Source organism: Lactuca sativa, chromosome 5 (genome assembly GCF_002870075.4).
Source record: "Lactuca sativa cultivar Salinas chromosome 5, Lsat_Salinas_v11, whole genome shotgun sequence".
Classification (NCBI taxonomy): Eukaryota; Viridiplantae; Streptophyta; class Magnoliopsida; order Asterales; family Asteraceae; genus Lactuca; species Lactuca sativa.
Window position 1 is genome coordinate 76603518 of NC_056627.2, and position 17586 is coordinate 76621103.

Here is a 17586-nt window from a genome sequence, read left to right on the forward strand (position 1 = left end):
TTGAAGCACTTTACAGATTCGACGGTGATAACAGAAATTGCTGATTTACACTCGATAACAAATTCTCAAGTTAATAACTAAAGTCTACCAGTTTTACAAACTGATCAAGTGAAGGGGGAGCACTTGAACTCGACTACTCATGTTGAGGGGGAGCATACTTTTGAGGGGGAGAATGGGAGAATGAATGTTGATGTCGAGGGGGAGAATCAAGAAGATAATTTTGTCGAGGAGGAGCATCAAGAAGATAATTTTGTCGAGGGGGAGCAAAATAATAATCTAACAAATATTTTCAAATAATCAACATGAAAATTTTCATGATTCAACCGATAATGTGTCAATTGCAGATTCATAGAATGAAGAAAACATTCGAAGATGCACCATTGGACTTTGATCCAACATATCCTCCGATGCACAAATGGACTCGAAATCATCCACATGAACAAATTCTTGGTGATCCACAAGCTGGAGTATTAACGAGAGCTCAGATTCATGCAAAGAATGAAGTACTCAATACTCAACATGAATTTTGCATGTTCAATGTTTTTATTTCGAAAATTGAACCGAAATCAGTCAAGGTTGCTATGGAACATCCTAATTGGGTTGTTTCTATGCAATCTGAGCTTGCTGAATTTGAAAGAAACAAGGTATGGAGATTGATTCCCAAACCAAAATATGTTTCTATTATAGGCTTAAAATGGATCTTTAAAAATAAAACTGATGAAGATGGTAATGTTGTTTGAAACAAAGCTAGGCTTGTAGTTAAAGTTATTCGCAACAAGAAGGTATAGACTATGAGGAAACCTTCGCCCCTGCCGCAAGACTCGAGGCAGTTCGAATATCTTTAGGCTATGCAGCTCACAAGGATTTTGATCTCTACCAGATGGATGTCAAGTGTGCATTTCTCAAAGGTGAACTCAAAGAGACGGTGTATGTTAAACGACCTCCAGGTTTTATTAACAAATAATTTCCTAATCATTGTTATATCTTAGATAAAGCTGTTTATGGGTTAAAACAAGCACCAAGAGCACGGTATGCAAATCTTACCAATTTCTTAAAGAAATCAAAATTTAAACAAGGATCAGTTGATCCCACTCTCTTTCGAAATAAATTTGGGGATCACCTCATGCTTGTTCAAATTTATGTCGATGATATTATTTTTGGCTCTCCTGACCCTGCTTTGTCAAGAGAATTCAAAATTTTGATGAAAAGTCGATTTGAGATGAGTATAATGGGGAAGATCAACAATTTTCTGGGATTAAATATTCGTCAGAGCAGAGAAGGAATATTTATTAACCAAGAGAAGTATACAAGAAATCTGCTGAAAAAATTCAGAATGACGAATAGTATAAAACTGAGAGTACAGATGGATGTTGGAACAAGGCTTAGTCCATCATTGGATAAACCATCAGTAGACCTCACATTGTATCGAAGCATGATAGGTTCGTTACTTTACCTCACGACAAGTCGATCTGATATTATGTTTTCTGTGTGCAATTGTGCTAGGTACCAATCGAATCCCAGGGAGCCTCATCTAACTGCTATCAAGAATATATTTCATTATCTTAAAGGAACGACTTTGTTAGGATTATGGTATCCTTTGAAGTCAGGTTTTTCCATACAGGAATTCTCAGATGCCGACTTAGGAGGTTGTAATCTTGATCGAAAAAGCACAAGTAGTGGGTGTCAACTCTTGGATGGGAAGTTAGTAATCTGGTAATCAAAAAACCAAACATATGTGTCGATTTCCACAACAGAAGCAGAATATGTTGCTGCTGCAGCTTACACTTCACAAATGATATTGATACAAAGTCAACTGCGTGATTATGCAATCAACATGAAGAAAATTCCATTGTATTGTGACTCACAAAGTGTCATTCGCTTCCGCCATAAACCTGTGCAACATTTGAAAATCAAAAACATTGCTCTTCGTTACCATTTTATAAAAGATCACGTTGAAGATGGGAACATAGAAGTTCATATTGTAAAGACCACTGATCAGCTTGCTGATATCATTACAAAACCCTTGGATGAAAAATCTTTTTGAGAATTCTAAATGGATTAGGAATGATGGATGTGAATTAAGTTCCTAGTCAGCTTTTGTTAGAATGACAAGCCAATGTAGAGAAAAGATGTCGATTCAGCGGTTATTGTTCATGATTCAGCGGTTACTGTTCATAGTCAGCGCTTCAACATGCTTCGCTTTCGACATCATGCTCAATGGTTTGACAAAAATCTTCGTTACATTTTCTATGTTTCAAACTTTTGTTAGTCAGGTACAATTGTTTTGTTGTCTATTATTTTTTTTTTGTTATCAAAAATCAAAAACAATAAAAAGATTTTCATTTTTGTATTTTGTTATCAAAAATCAAAAACAACAAAAATATTTTCATTTTTGTCTTTCTTTGTCAAAAATCAAAAATACCAAAAAGATTTTTCGTTATTTTTGTTCAAAAGTTCAAAAATCCAAAAATATTTTGTGTTTTGTTAATGTTTATTCGTATAGATTTAGCGAAGATTTTTGGTGGTTCATGCTTGCTACTTGAGGGAAAGGTATATTTTCGAAACTATGTTTTAGTTATGATGTCCTTAGAAGCATTTACATCATGTAGACCCAAGCCTCCTAGACTCAATGGATTTCGAAGCCTTAATGGATTTCTCATTCTGAGGATTCTTCCCAACTAGACTATATTCCCATTAGTCATTGAGCTACCATACTCTACTCAAATGAGTTTAGAGTTTTCTGCTTGGTCAATGTATAGTAGTGGTACTTTCGAATATTTAAACCAATCTTTTTCATCCTAAAGTTCTTTCATGATCACACACAATAACATATGTCCAAGAGAATTCTGGTATAAACCAATTAGGATCTAGACATATCAAAACTTTGTGTTAATGATCTAACATCATGAGATTGTGATGGAAGTGAAACACAAACTTTCGAACTATAAGGAATTGACGGGGAAATTTGTTCTAGAATCTAATGAAACATTTGTTTCTATACCAATTTTCGATACTTCAAATCATATTCCTTCTTTTTGCGTGGTCATGCTAAAATGTTCAAAACCCACAGCATTCTTACCAAACAAGATCCAGTCATACTTCTGTTTTGAGGAATATGATTTTTGTGTAAGTATCTATTTGATTCTTCGTTACTTCAAATAGTTTCCCAAGCCATATGTGTCCCTAACTACACTGGTCAAACAAGTAATTTCGTTTACAATGAATCACTCTTATGTTTAGATGTGATCTGTAAAGAAATTTCAAACCAACCCATAAAGCCTTATAAAAGATGCCCTTTGATACTTCTTAACAAGTATTCTATTGTACTTCACGGGAAACCACACAAACTGTTGATTATCTCTCTTGATAATTAGCGAAGTGATATTTTCCTGGGATCTAACTGCCTTTGTGTTGAAATTTTATTTTCGACATCACATGAATCAAATTTTTTTAATTTGTTTCTTATCTTTTTCTTTGACACACATTGCACTCACGAAATCCTTGAGGTTCTGAGTAATACCAACTCAGGCTGATGATTTCGCAAGTATGGCACATGACTTCGCTTTTAAACCCAAAAGTGAAAGAGCCCAACCTCCATGCCGAAGTTTTTGATACTTATCCACGGGGTACTTTCGAAACGATGGTTAATGTAAGGATTTGGTTACTGTGCGATTTTCTAGGAAAAGTATTCACCATTTTTTCTTGACATGGCGAGCTTTACGGCTACGGATACAACTTTCAAGGAACACGTGCCATGTTATTAATGATAACCGGTTAGGGTTCAAATTGTGATTACATATAAAAGGGAATATGGGATTTTCTTCCCACTTTACGTTCTTAAAAAGATTCTCAGACGATTTGTGCTATTATACTCTTTGTTCTTCCAAGTTCTTTCCAAAAAAACCCTAACAATGGCTGCTCAACAATTGCAAACCACTAGCGATGTCTCTTCTCAACCTCTAATGAAGATTCAAAGCACAAATTACCAAGTTTAAGGGGATGAAAGTGTTTATCCAGAGGAATTACAGATGCTCGTCGTGGCTCTCAAGAGTTCTGTTTTGTCAACTGCCATGTTCAACTCTTTTGCCATTCCTATGTCTTGGTTATCATTGGCTGGTTATACTGCAACATACAGTGAAACAATGATGATTGTTACTTTCCAATTGATTAATGAAAATAATTTTAGACCGTCAAAGAAGTTATTTTCCCAAATATTGAGCATTCCCAATTCTGAACCGTTTTACAAAGTCATGAATGAACAAGTGATTCACATGTTCAACGAGATGGGTTATCAACCTACTCTCACCAAGATTAGTGAGTTCAAGAAATCAGGGTTGTCATGTATTTGGAACTTTCTCTTTGGAATCTATCTTTGATGCTTGACAGGTTGAAGTGTGGGATTAGATAAAGCTCGGTTGGAAGTATACGTAATGATGGCTGGCATTTATTACAACCTACAAGTAGATTATGCTACTCAACTGTAGGATGAATTTGTTAAAAGTATTGGGAATACTAATGCCAAGGATGGAATTTCATGTGCTAGGTATTAGAGTCTTATTCTTCAATTCGTGTATGATAAAGAGGGTATTCTAGTACCTGAAAATGAAGAAACTGTTGGGTTTGCTTTGTATCAGTTTCCTAAAATTGTTAAAGATGATGCTGAAGTTTTTCCAAGTGTTGCTAGAATTCCAGATGCAATGCTTCGAAAGGTTGATCCTACTAATCATGTCTTGGTGAATTACTTGATGACGATCAATCCGGATATTGAAACTGGGGTTTTGTGAACAAAGACAACTGAAGGTCCTTCGAAGAAGCGAAGAAGATCTAAGAAGGAAGCTCAGCCAAGGCCTTCGAAAGTTAGTATAGTTGCAAAAGTGGCGAAATCTCCAAAGAAGGTTACTATTAAAGAAAAACCTTCGAAGAAAAGCTCAAATCCAGTAGCTACTGAAACTGTTAATCCTTCGAAGGATGTGGTACCTTAGAAGACTAGTGTTTTAAAAAGACTCAACAAAATGGCTCAAAAACCTCACCATTCTCCTGAAAGGTCTGGAAGTTTTTCACCATCTATTATTCGAAAGCCTCAATTGGGTAGAAAGGGTGTTGTAATTCGCGAAATACCCACACCTGTTTCTCCACAAACGAAGAAAAGGATAACAAAAGACATGGATAAGAAGATCTCAAAGAAACAAAGGAAACAGAGGAAATTAATCATTCAAGATGATTCAATGGATGATGAAGTTGTACCTGAATCTCCACTGAACAACGATCAGACGAGCAATTCTTCACTTGTGAGGGATTCTCTAGTTAAGTCGAATCTCATGGAGACTGGAAATCTAGATGGCATTGTGAAAACTTCTATAGCGGACACAACCATCAATCAAGGTGAACAACCAAAGATTTCGATTCCTGAGCAGAAAATTGTCATACCACCTGAAGTTTCGACTATCGAATCATTTCATGAGGAGATTCGAACTTCATGCATCACTGCAAACATATCTGATACGGAAGCAAATTTCAACAAGGGTGATCGAGTTTCGACAAATGAATCCCAAGGTAACCTTTCTATTGTTGTATCATCTACTTTCAAAACCTCCATTATTGATACTTCAGTGTCGTTACCACCATACATTGTTCCCAATACATCTTATATCTCTTCATATACTCATTCTCCTACTTTCGATACCATTATGCAACAACTCATTACATCCTTATTACCATCACAATCCATCAAAGAACCCAGAACAATTCGTGATGATGAAACTGGTGATGGACGGTTCGTTGGTTCCTTTGTTGATATTTAGTTTGATTCTGATGAGGAGAATGATCCCAACAATATGCTCATGTCTGGGATGCAGTTCAAGATCTTAAACTGCAAGCTCAACTCTCTACTCCAACTACAAGTTGATGTAGGGGGTAAACATACAGTTTCTGGTATCAAAGTGGATGTTATGCTGAAAGCTCAAGAGCTTCGTCTTCTCATCAAAATTGATTAGTCTGACAAGAACAACGAATTAAGGGTCAAGGCTCAATCTGAGACCTTTAATGGCGAATTGAAAGATTTGAAAGCAGTTTCCAAGCAACGACATGTTCTATTTGTTCCGGATGTGAAAACTATTCGAGAAGATGTTAATCGGAAGATTGAAGAATTAAGATGAGATGTTGCAAAGGAGTTACAAGAAGTGAAATATAACTACTCTTCTGTTATTGAGAAAGTAGATATCATTGTTGAAGTTGTAACAAAAATTACTCAGTGTTACAATTCCATGATTTTGAAGATGGATGCCCAAGCTGAGTCTGAGTCAAAGCAGTTTGGGAAGATTGATTCATTGTTGGTTGAGTTAAAAGCAATGGTTTTGAAGTCCAGTTCGGAAGTTTCGATAGCTTGAGTCAACAGTTCATTCCGAATTTGCTCCGCTTTTGAAACTATTGAACTTATTGCCAATGGATGTCCCGCCTATTGTTATAGGGGTGCAAGGGGGAGAAAGAAAGGTTGTCCGTGTAAGTAAAGGCAAATGAGCCTCTGGGAAGGCAAGTGGAGATGCAAGTGGTGATGCGAAAGTTGTGGGAAAAGTCCTGACTACCCAAATTCCTACAACTTTGCCAAAAAAAGGCTGATCCAAATATTTTAACAACTACAACAACAAGACCTCTGGAAAAAGGGATTGTTATTGGTGATTATAGTTTGTCTTCGAAGGCAACACCCACTGAAGCAGAGAAAGGAAAAGGAAAAGGTGTTGTTATTTAATTATCAAAGGAAGAAAGAAAAGCAACTATTAAAGCTGAAATGGAAAAACATCGCCATATTCAAAGTATTCTCATACTTCGACAAAGTGACCCTCTAACGTTAAACAAAGGTGATCCAAGGAAACTACATAGATATGAAAACATTGAAGCTATGTTAGTACATGGAGAGATGTGTGAATTTGAAAAGAGACAGAAGAAAAGTTATGCAATAGAGAACTCAGATATGAATCAACTGGACTTTCCCATCAACAAGATGATGTTTTTCACTTTGCAATATCATATTATTGAAAAGTTTGATGATAAGGAAGAAGAAGTTTGGTCACTTATAAAGGTTGTTCGAGTTTTGAGTATCTCCAAAGATGTTCTATTCGAGGGTGTACTTTAAAATTATTAGTACCATGTGGTTAGAGCAAACAATACCAACTTCAACTTCTCTATTGCTAATTTCACTCTTATTAATCTGAATGATTTAATATCAGTCGCAAAGATTCTTAAGGTCAATGATGAAACATATCTCTAGGGTACAAGCAAAAAAGATTATTTTCTAGGACTTGCTCATATCAAGATATTCATCGAAAATTGTTACGAGTGTTTAGCCTTGACAAATGTCGAATTGGCGTTGACTATTAGTAAAGAGATTACTGTACCACAATCATTGTTGAAGAGTAAAGCCGATTTACAGCCTTATGATGATGGAGAATTTTGTCTGAAGCTTCTTGGAATCATTTTTGTTGGTAAAAGAAAGATGTAACAACGTGAATTTTCCAAAACAATTTTTCATTTATAAAACATACATTTATTCATATAATAATGTAAAAACATAATGTATCAAATGTTATCATCTCAAAACATATCCCATAATCTCAAAACATAAACTCCACGAGTGTATATGGATCATGTCGGCGCCTTCCCACGATCATCGCTGGAACCTGAAACACATAACACAACAACTGTAAGCATAAATGCTTAGTGAGTTCCCCAAAAACCACATACAACACATACGCCACTCAAGGCCACAGTACGACCCTCCATTCGATGTGTCTCAGCGGGACCCTCCAGTCCCGTAGCACGTTGGACCCTCTGGTCCGGTCATAGCTCGTTGGACCCTTCGGTCCAGTCTATATCGTTGGACCCTTCGGTCCGGTCTATATCGTTGGACCCTCCGGTCCGATCTACACATAGCATACATATATCAAAGCACATAATTCCAGACATACACATAGCACACAAGACCCTCCAGTCTACACATAGATACCACTCTAGGTAATGTATAGTGAGAAGACTCACCTCAGATATCTCGGATAACCTCGCACACGTATACACTGATCTAACCTCCGCCTAAACACATAAACAATTATCTCAAATCAATAAGGGCTCTCCAGGCTAGACTAACCTCTTCAATTTCCTCTAAGAAAGCTAAAAGACCATTTTACCCTTCAAATGGTCCACAAGTCCAATTGTTGACCAAACCCTAAATGTCAACAAAAGTCAACGGTCAAAATTTGACCAGACTCGTCGAGTGCACTCGTGTGACTCGGCGAGTCCATGCATGTCCTCTTCGCCCCTGATCCTCACTTGACTCGTTGAGTCAACCCTTCACTCAACGGGTTATCACTGGTCGCGAATCGCAGGGCAACCAGACTCGACTCGTCGAGTCCCCTTATGGAATCGGTGAGTTCCTCCCATGATAACACTCAAATGACCTCCTGAGCTCATATCTGCTTCTCCAACTAGTAGATCTAACCTTCTAGCACTCGAAAGTCACGTAAAGGTTCAAACTTTACGTTCATGCAATGCATATAAGATAAAAAAATGGAGAAATAACCTTTAAAATGGGAACCTACTCTCAAGACTCACATGAAAGAACATAAAGTTGGAAGTTTGGGGCCTTTTGGACCTCTCATGGTCCAGATCTATCATCTACACCCATTAGGACATCATATGCTTCAAGATCTAACTCAAAAATGGTGCAAAGAAAACCCTAGATTCAAGGAATCTATCAAATACACGACATAGGAAGGAACTTGTACGTCAAAACGTGACCCTTAGCGTGAATAATACAGATCCAAGCTCCACAATCGATCTAGCTTGGACTTCCCCACTCCTTCTTGCAAGATCACTCCAAATGATGAAAAATTAGCCTCCAAATTGCTCTCTAAGCTCTCTAGGGTTTTCACAGGGGAGTAGTGGCCACAAATGACGGCCATAAGGGCCTTTAAATAGGGCTCAAGCCCTGAGATTTAGGGTTTCACTTAACAGCGTGGACTCGCCGAGTCCACGCATTGACTCGTCGAGTCCGATCATTAATCCAGACAACAATTCGCGATCCTACTCGACGAGTCTGAGCGCCAACTCGTCGAGCCCTTCCACAAAACTCAAAATAATAATTAAAATAAGATACCTGGGAATCCGGATGTTACAATTCTCCCCCACTAGAATCAGACTTCGCCCTCGAAGTCTCATTCTACAAACAACTCTAGATGTTGCTTCCGCATCTCCGCCTCCGGCTCCCAAGTCAGCTCGGACCCTCTCCGATTCTGCCATTGGACCTAAACCGGTGGCACTTCCTTGTTTCTCAAAATCTTGATATTCCGATCCATCACCGCGACTGGTCTCTCAACATAATTTAGGCTCGCATCCACCTGAATATCCTCCAATGGTACCACCGCCGACTCGTCGACTATACACTTTCTCAGTTGGGACACGTGGAAGGTATCATGAATTTGGATCAACTCCACTGGTAGCTCCAAGCGATACGATACCCTGCCTACCCTAGCGGTCACCCCGAACGGACCAATGTACCGGGGCCCCATCTTGCCCCTCTTCTTGAATCGGATCACTCCTTTCCAAGGAGATAGCTTCAGGAGTACGAAACCCCCACCTGAAACTCAAGCTCAGATCACCGCCGATCCGCATTTTTCTGACGATGCTGTGCTATCAACAACTTCTTCCTGACCTGTTGAATCTGTTCAGTCGTCTGAAGTACTATCTCAGTGCTGCCCATCACTCGCTGCCCTACCTCTCCCCAGCAGATGGGAGTCCGACACCTCCTCCCATATAATAACTCGAAGGGAGGCATACCGATACTTGAATGGTGGTTGTTGTTATAGGAAAACTCAGCCAATGGCAACAACGTGTCCCAACTTCCTCCAAAGTCCAACATACATGCTTGAAGTATGTCCTCGAGCGTCTGAATCGTCCGCTCACTCTACCCGTCAGTCTGTGGGTGGTAGGTGGTAATAAAAAGCAGTCTCGTACCCAACTCCTCATGGAACTTCTTCCAGAACCTGGAAGTGAAACGCACATCTCGATCTGACACAATCGAAATCGGTACACCATGTCGCGATACCACCTCCCTCACATACACCTCTGCCAGACTCTCTACGTAAGATCTTTCACTGATAGCAAGGAAGTGAGTGCTCTTCGTCAACCGGTCAACGATCACCCAAATTGCATAGACACCCTTCGCAGTCCTCGGCAATTTGGTGATAAAATCCATAGAAATCTGCTCTCACTTCCACTGGGGAACCTCAAGTGGCTGCAACTTGCCATGCGGACGCTGGTGCTCGACCTTAACCCTACGACAGGTCAAGCACCTCTCAACAAACCACGCCATATCCCTCTTCATACAGGGCCACCAGTACTCTCTCTTCAGGTCCAAATACATCTTAGTGACCCTGTATGAATCGAAAACCTCGATCTATGCGCCTCCTCTATCAGAATGATACGTGCCCCACCCGCAAACGGTACCCAAATCCGACCCTGAAAGGTCAAACCTCCTCGGCTATCGATAACGAACTCAAACACCTGCCCGATCACCCGCTCTCTCTTGAGGTTCTCCGGTAACATGACCCCCGTATGGGCCTCCCGAATGGTGTCCAACACCGGCGTCATCACTGTCAACCACATACAAATGTCTCGAATCGGGGCACTCTCTGCCCTACGGCTTAGAGCATCAGCTACAACATTAGCTTTGCCCGGGTGGTACATGATCTCACAATCGTAATCCTTTACCACATCCAACCATCTCCTCTGGCGCATATTCAGGTTGGGCTGATCCATCAAATACTTCAAACTCTTGTGGTCTGTGTATATGATACATTGAACCTCATACAGGTAGTGACACTAGATCTTGAGCTAACACCACTGCGCCCAACTCTAGATCGTGGGTGGGATACCTCGTCTCATGAGGCTTCAGCTGCCGCGATGCATATGCTATCACGTGCCATCTCTACATAAGCACGGCACCCAAACCCGATATCGACGCGTCACAATATACCACAAAATCTTCCATCCCATCTGGGAGGGCTAACACTGGGGCTTCGCATAATCTCTGGAGAAGCATCTCGAATGAGGCCTGCTGCTCTGGACCCCAAATAAACGTCACGCCCTTTCGGGTCATCCTGGTGAGGGGAACATAAATCTTGGAGAAATCTGTAACATCCCGAGTTCAGGGGTGCAAAGTTCAGGGTTCAAAGTGAAAATGTGAATGGTCAACTCGGCGAGTTCATGGGTAGACTCGGCGAGTAGGGTTGCGATTCTGGTCGCGTGTCTAGTGTCCAACTCGGCAAGTCGGTGGCTGGACTCAGCGAGTTGGTGCTGTGTGGAGAAAACCCTAATCCCAGGGATTAGGCCCTATATAAAGAACATAATACCCTCTCCCCAGCCTCTTTGCTCTCCCTTGAATTCCAGAAACCCTAATATTCGTTGTGAGAGAATTAGAGAACATTTGGATCTTGAAGGAGTGTTTGTTGAAGAGATCTTTGAAGATTAAGAGGCTTGGAGCAAGGGGCTTTTCAAGGTTTTGACTTATTCTTCTGCTGGAGCCTTCTTTTGAGGTAATGATTCGTTCCTTGAGCTGTTATCCATCTAGATCTATCATTTGTGGGATTTTTGGGTGTATATCTAGTGCTATCTTGAGTTTGGAGGTTAGATCTGAGGTTGCTACCTCAGATCTAGAGTAGTGACGATCCAAAAGAGCATAAAGTCCCTGTTCAAGAGCTGTTGATGAAGTCTTTTGGCCCCAAACCTTAGCCCAAGAGTGTATTATGCTTAGATCTCCTTGGATTCACGTAAATTTTGCCACTTTACGTGATGGATGGCTTGTATAAGAGTAGATCTGTGGATTGGAAATCCTGCATGGGTTGGAAAGCCTCTGTATGGGTTAAGAGCTAGTAGTACTTGGCGAGTCACATGGGTGTACTCGGCGAGTTGCATGAAGATAGGCAGAAACTCGGCGAGTTGGAAGAGCAACTCGGCGAGTTGGTTGAAGATAGCCTTGGACTCGGCGAGTATGTTCTTGGACTCGGCGAGTCTGGTCTTGAGGTCCTAACCTTTTCTGGTTAAGCTGAGAATCGATGAGTCAAGGGATGACTCGGTGAGTTGAGTACGGTTTGACTCAGAGTTATAGGACTCGACGAGTCTTGGGGAGACTTGGCGAGTTGAGTCGTGTTATGGGAGTTTCAAAGCATGGACACTCGGCGAGTCAGCGGGTTGAATCGGCGAGTAGAGTCAGTCAGGAGGGTTGGCTTTGGCCAAGAGTTGACCAGTTGACTTCCAGGGGTATTTTGATTGTTATTGGTATTTATTGGTTACAGTGTGATCTTGTTCTTCAGTCGGCAGTAGCAGGTGAGTCTCCTCACTAGACGTTACCTTGAGTGGTAGTTATGTGTGACCGGAGGGTCTTATGTGCTTACATTGAGTATTATGTTATATGTGATATGCTATGAATCATGTCTTTGTGATTTATGATATGCGGAGTTTATAGACTGGACCAGAGGGTCCAACGATACGGAACTGGAGGGTTCCGCTGAGACACACCGACCGGAGGGTCATATTGTAGCCTTGAGTGGCGTATGTGTTGAATGTGGTATTTTGGGGAACTTACTAAGCTTCGTGCTTACCGTGTTAAGTGTTATGTGTTTCAGGTTCTTCAGATTCGCGGGAAGGCGGCGGCTCGATTGTACACACACAAGAGAAAAGAGTGATGAATACAGACCCTGGAATTTCATAATGTTATGAAAACCTTGTTGACGGTTTTTGAATAAAAAAAGTTTTTATATGGAATAACGTGCATTTTTACGAAATAAAAATGAATAAAATAAATTTAAATTTTTTTGGTGTTACAAGTCGGTATCAGAGCCTTGGTTTGAGGGATTCGGGTACACCTTCGGGTATGTCCGGACTCAAACTGAGGATTGAGAAAAAGGTTTTCAAAAGAAATGGGTTTTCTAAAAATGAGTAAGAGAATTTATAAGAGAAAGAGACAACGAGCAGTGTGTACAATCAGCCAGCGCCCGAACGGTGATTTCCCAAAAATACCTTTACATTGTGTGTTACGAGTAATATGTGAAATGTTATATGTGCTAGAGAGTAGGCTAGGTATTTCATATTTTAGCGCTAGGGTGGCCTGATTTGTGATGCCTTAGCCTAGGAGTTACTGTTATTTGTAAATTGCTTTTGTGTATGTGCGGATTATGGGTATCCAGCAGGAATCCTATTTAGAGAAGGATTTGGAAGAGGAGTAATCTTTGAGAGATACCTAGATGAGCATTTGAGGAGCCTTCTGAGAAGGTAGTCGGATACCCGCGACGGGTGGAGTTGCTTGAGCTCGGTGACATCTTTGATTACGAGTGTAGCAAGCGGATTTGTAACCTAGAGTGGTGATACATGTTGATAAGGGACTACTCGATGCCCGAATGCTGTTTGCTTCGTGCTTTGTGGAATTCTCAGTGACGGGAGTCGGCTACTAAGTGAATGTGACGATATTCAAGAGGTAGACGGCTGGCATCACTAGGAGTACTTCAGCAGTTGATGGCAGGAAGGTGTGGGAACCTAGGAAGAGACTGGGAAGTGATCTTTGTTAGATGAGTAGGCGGATAATGGAGAGTATTCGCAGGAAGAGTGGCCAGCGAGGTGGAAATTGTAAGTAAGGAGGTTGAGCAGCTACTTAGGAGATCTGGAATGATTTATGCGGAAAGTATGGGTAGAGGTAGAAAGTAGTATGGGCCCGTACTACTGAAAGCAAAGGACCCATACTTGATACATGGAAAGTTCCTGGGATTCTAAGTAGCAGATGAGAGGGGATCGTATGGTTTGAGTACCATGATCAGTGGTAGATGAGAGGGGATTGTATGGTTTGAGTACCCTGCTTGGAAGCAGGTTGGGAAGTGATGTCATGGTTCAAGTACCATGGTTTGTATCGGATTGGGAGAAGATAACATGGTTCGATAACCATGAGTTATAGCAGGCAGAGAAATAGCAACATGGTTTGAGTACCATGGCTACGATGATTAGTGTTACTGGTCCTACCAGTTATGCCATTTTGCTTATTATACCGAGATCAGGTATTAGAGAGTATGCGGCTTGAGGGCCAATTTGAATGAATTCGAGGGAGTATGCTTGAAAGAGAAATTGGATTCATTTTAAGAGGTTTTATTTGTGAGGTGCCAGTGGAAACTGCACAACTTAAGGATAAGTGGGATGATGTTGTTGAAGAAGCGGGGTTCGAGTCAAGCCATCGGCTGATGAATGAGCCATCACCTTTTATGGCGAGAGTTATGTGGTTTCTGTTCTTGAGAAAGAGAATGAGCTATCGAGTTTCTTGTTCCAGAAATTGGAGGCCGTGGAGTAGTACTGGTGGTGATTTTTTTCAGGGTGTTTGAGCGGTTTGTCTGTGGTGAAGTATTTCTTGTACCATAGAGCCAATAGTTGAAACGGAGAGTCTTGGGGTGAATCGAGGCAGTTGGGATGTCCAGTTATGGGGCAGTATGAGGTCCTGAATGATTAAAGGAAGTCATGAGGATAAGTGATGAGGGCTTCGTCTGTGATTCGGAGTATTTGGTATTGCTAGGTCATCAAGCGTTGCGTAGCTCAATCAGAGAATAAATGTGATGTTATTAATGGAAGTAGTCTGTGGATGGATTGAAAGTGCGCCCATTGGCGATGGTTCGAACCCTAAGTGGGGGAGAACCAGGTAATTGCTGAAGGGATTTGAGATTGTGCATAGACAGTTAGAGGACCGGTTACAGTGATTATGTGGCAGATTCATGGGTTCAAGGCTAAATTTGTGGATAGGCTGAGGTGCAAGTGAGATGATGCCTGTTGTGCATGATCAGGAAGGAATGAGTGATTCTATGGCAGGTGGCCGTTGGTCAGAGAGGTTGTTCGGGTCAGAATTTCAGTGTTTTAAACAAGACGAGACAGTTAAGTCCTTGAGTTCACGATCACGGTGTGGCGTCTACGTGAAAATGAGATTATGAAGAGGTAAGGGTTGGTGCGGTAAGACTGCGGGGAGGCGTGGTTCAGTGGCTTAGAGCAGAGGTTGTGATGATGCTATGGGGTGCCGTAGTATTCAAGGATCAGAGAGAGGTTGTAGTGATGCTACGGGGAGCCGTAGTACTCACGGATCGGAGATAGGTTGTAGTGATGCTACGGGGAGCCGTAGTATTCACGGATCAAAGAGGTTGGGGTGATACTACGGGGAGCCGTAGTACTCACAGATCAGAGAGAGATTGTAGTGATACTACGGGGAGCCATAGTACTCTCGGATCAGAGAGAGATTGTAGTGATGCCACGAGGAGCCATAGCAAGCACTAATCAAGGATGAGATTGTGGTTATCTCAATTATTTGGAGTGGTTATATTGGATGGAATCGTGGTTGTTGTAGATGGGTGAGTTAAGTGTGGGTTGCGAGTGGTCCAACCTGGAGATTGATCAAACTCTTGAGATGAGTTTGATTTTCATAGTGCGCCGGGAAGGCGATATGAGGTTTCAGATTCAGAGAATGAGTACTCTTCTGAAAAGTTAGTTGTCATCTGGAATTGAGACCAGAGGTTCAGTGTTTGGATAGGATAGTGCAGTGAGTTGCACAAAATTCTTGAGCCTTAGATGGAAAGTGTCAGGAGTGAGTCGATCTTCGGTTGGATTGTAGTTTACGTATGAGGTAAAGAGAATTTTGCGACTTGTGTCTCACTGGGCCGAGATAGTTGACACGAGAAGGAAGTTAGTGAGACATTCTGAATCATGTCATGGGTAACCATGGAAGTTCAACTATGGGGTTGAGGTTCTATGAGTTTTCCTATAGCAACAACGATCATCCGAGCATCAGTATGCCACCCTTTGAGTTGTTGTATAGGAGGAAGTGTCGGACCCCCATTTGCTAGGAAGAGGTGGTGCATGGACCCGAGATTCCTTGCGAGCAGATTCAGAGCATGTGCGATACATGGAGTAGTTGTTACTCTGCTAGGGATAGTGTAGAGTGGGGTGTGAGCACCGTGGCACTTGTCTGAAGTGGCAAGGTTGACAAGTAAATTTCCATGGGTAAGGAAAGAGAAAGGTATGTAACTCCGGGAGGAGTGTTGGTTAACGGAAGTGAAAGCAGTAGTGAGAATGGATGATTAAGAGTATGGTGGTTGAACATTGTGTCTGTGCTAGTGGTATGGAAGCGCATCCGGGTTGGGTGTCTGTTGAGGTTGCGGAAGAATCTCCGATGGTTTAGAACCAGAGGAGTTCGGAAGAAATGCAAGGATAGAGCCTTGGATTTAAGTATGGTTGTGATTAGGAGGTTATGTATATAGTGGTAATTCTGGGAATGTATGATGGTATCGTCAGTATGTCGGGTTTTTCCAACCCGAGGATGTAAAGCTGGCTCAGCATGTGTATGCGATTGCAGAGGAGAGCTCAGGAGAATTGTTCAGGAGCTGAAGGATGGGTCATCCTGTCAGCACGGAAAGAAAAGAGTTGGATTCGGATTGAAAGCGAGATGAGTCCCAGAAGTGAATTCGATAAAGGTTATTCTAATCAAGGAAAGGGATAGCAGTTTGGTACCGGGACAGGACCCGGTGGTCCGGGGTGATGTCTAGCTATGTAAGGGTCAAGCGATCGTTGTGATTTGGAGCGAGTAAAGTATCATGGAGTGGTACCCGGTTGATAAGTGTGGGTATCAAAGGATGAGGCGGTGGTCAGGACACCGCAGGGGAAGAGTTAGGTTTTAGGTTTCGGTGGTAGTGTCTTGAGGAACTTGGTTTGGTTAATGCCAGGTGGTGCATTGAGAGAGTAGTTTCCGGAGTTGTGTTGTCACAGGCTTCGAGGACGAAGCCTAATTTAAGTGGGGGAGAATTGTAACATCCCGAGTTCAGGGGTGCAAAGTTCAGGGTTCAAAGTGAAAATGTGAATGGTCAACTCGGTGAGTTCATGGGTAGACTCGGCGAGTGGGGTCGCGATTCTGGTCGCGTGTCTAGTGTCCAACTCGGCAAGTCGGTGGTTGGACTCGGCGAGTTGGTGCTGTGTGGAGAAAACCCTAATCCCAGGGATTAGGCCCTATATAAAGAACATAATACCCTCTCCCCAGCCTCTTTGCTCTCCCTTGAAGTCCAGAAACCCTAATATTCGTGTGAGAGAATTAGAGAACATTTGGATCTTGAAGGAGTGTTTGTTGAAGAGATCTTTGAAGATTAAGAGGCTTGGAGCAAGGGGCTTTTCAAGGTTTTGACTTATTCTTCTGTTGGAGCCTTCTTTTGAGGTAATGATTCGTTGCTTGAGCTGTTATCCATCTAGATCTATGATTTGTGGGATTTTTGGGTGTATATCTAGTGCTATCTTGATTTTGGAGGTTAGATCTGAGGTTGCTACCTCAGATCTAGAGTAGTGATGATCCAAAAGAGCATAAAGTCCCTGTTCAAGAGCTGGCGATGAAGTCTTTGGGCCCCAAACCTTAGCCCAAGAGTGTATTATGCTTAGATCTCCTTGGATTCATGTAAATTTTGCCACTTTACGTGATGGATAGCTTGTATAAGAGTAGATCTATGGATTGGAAACCCTGCATGGCTTGGAAAGCCTCTG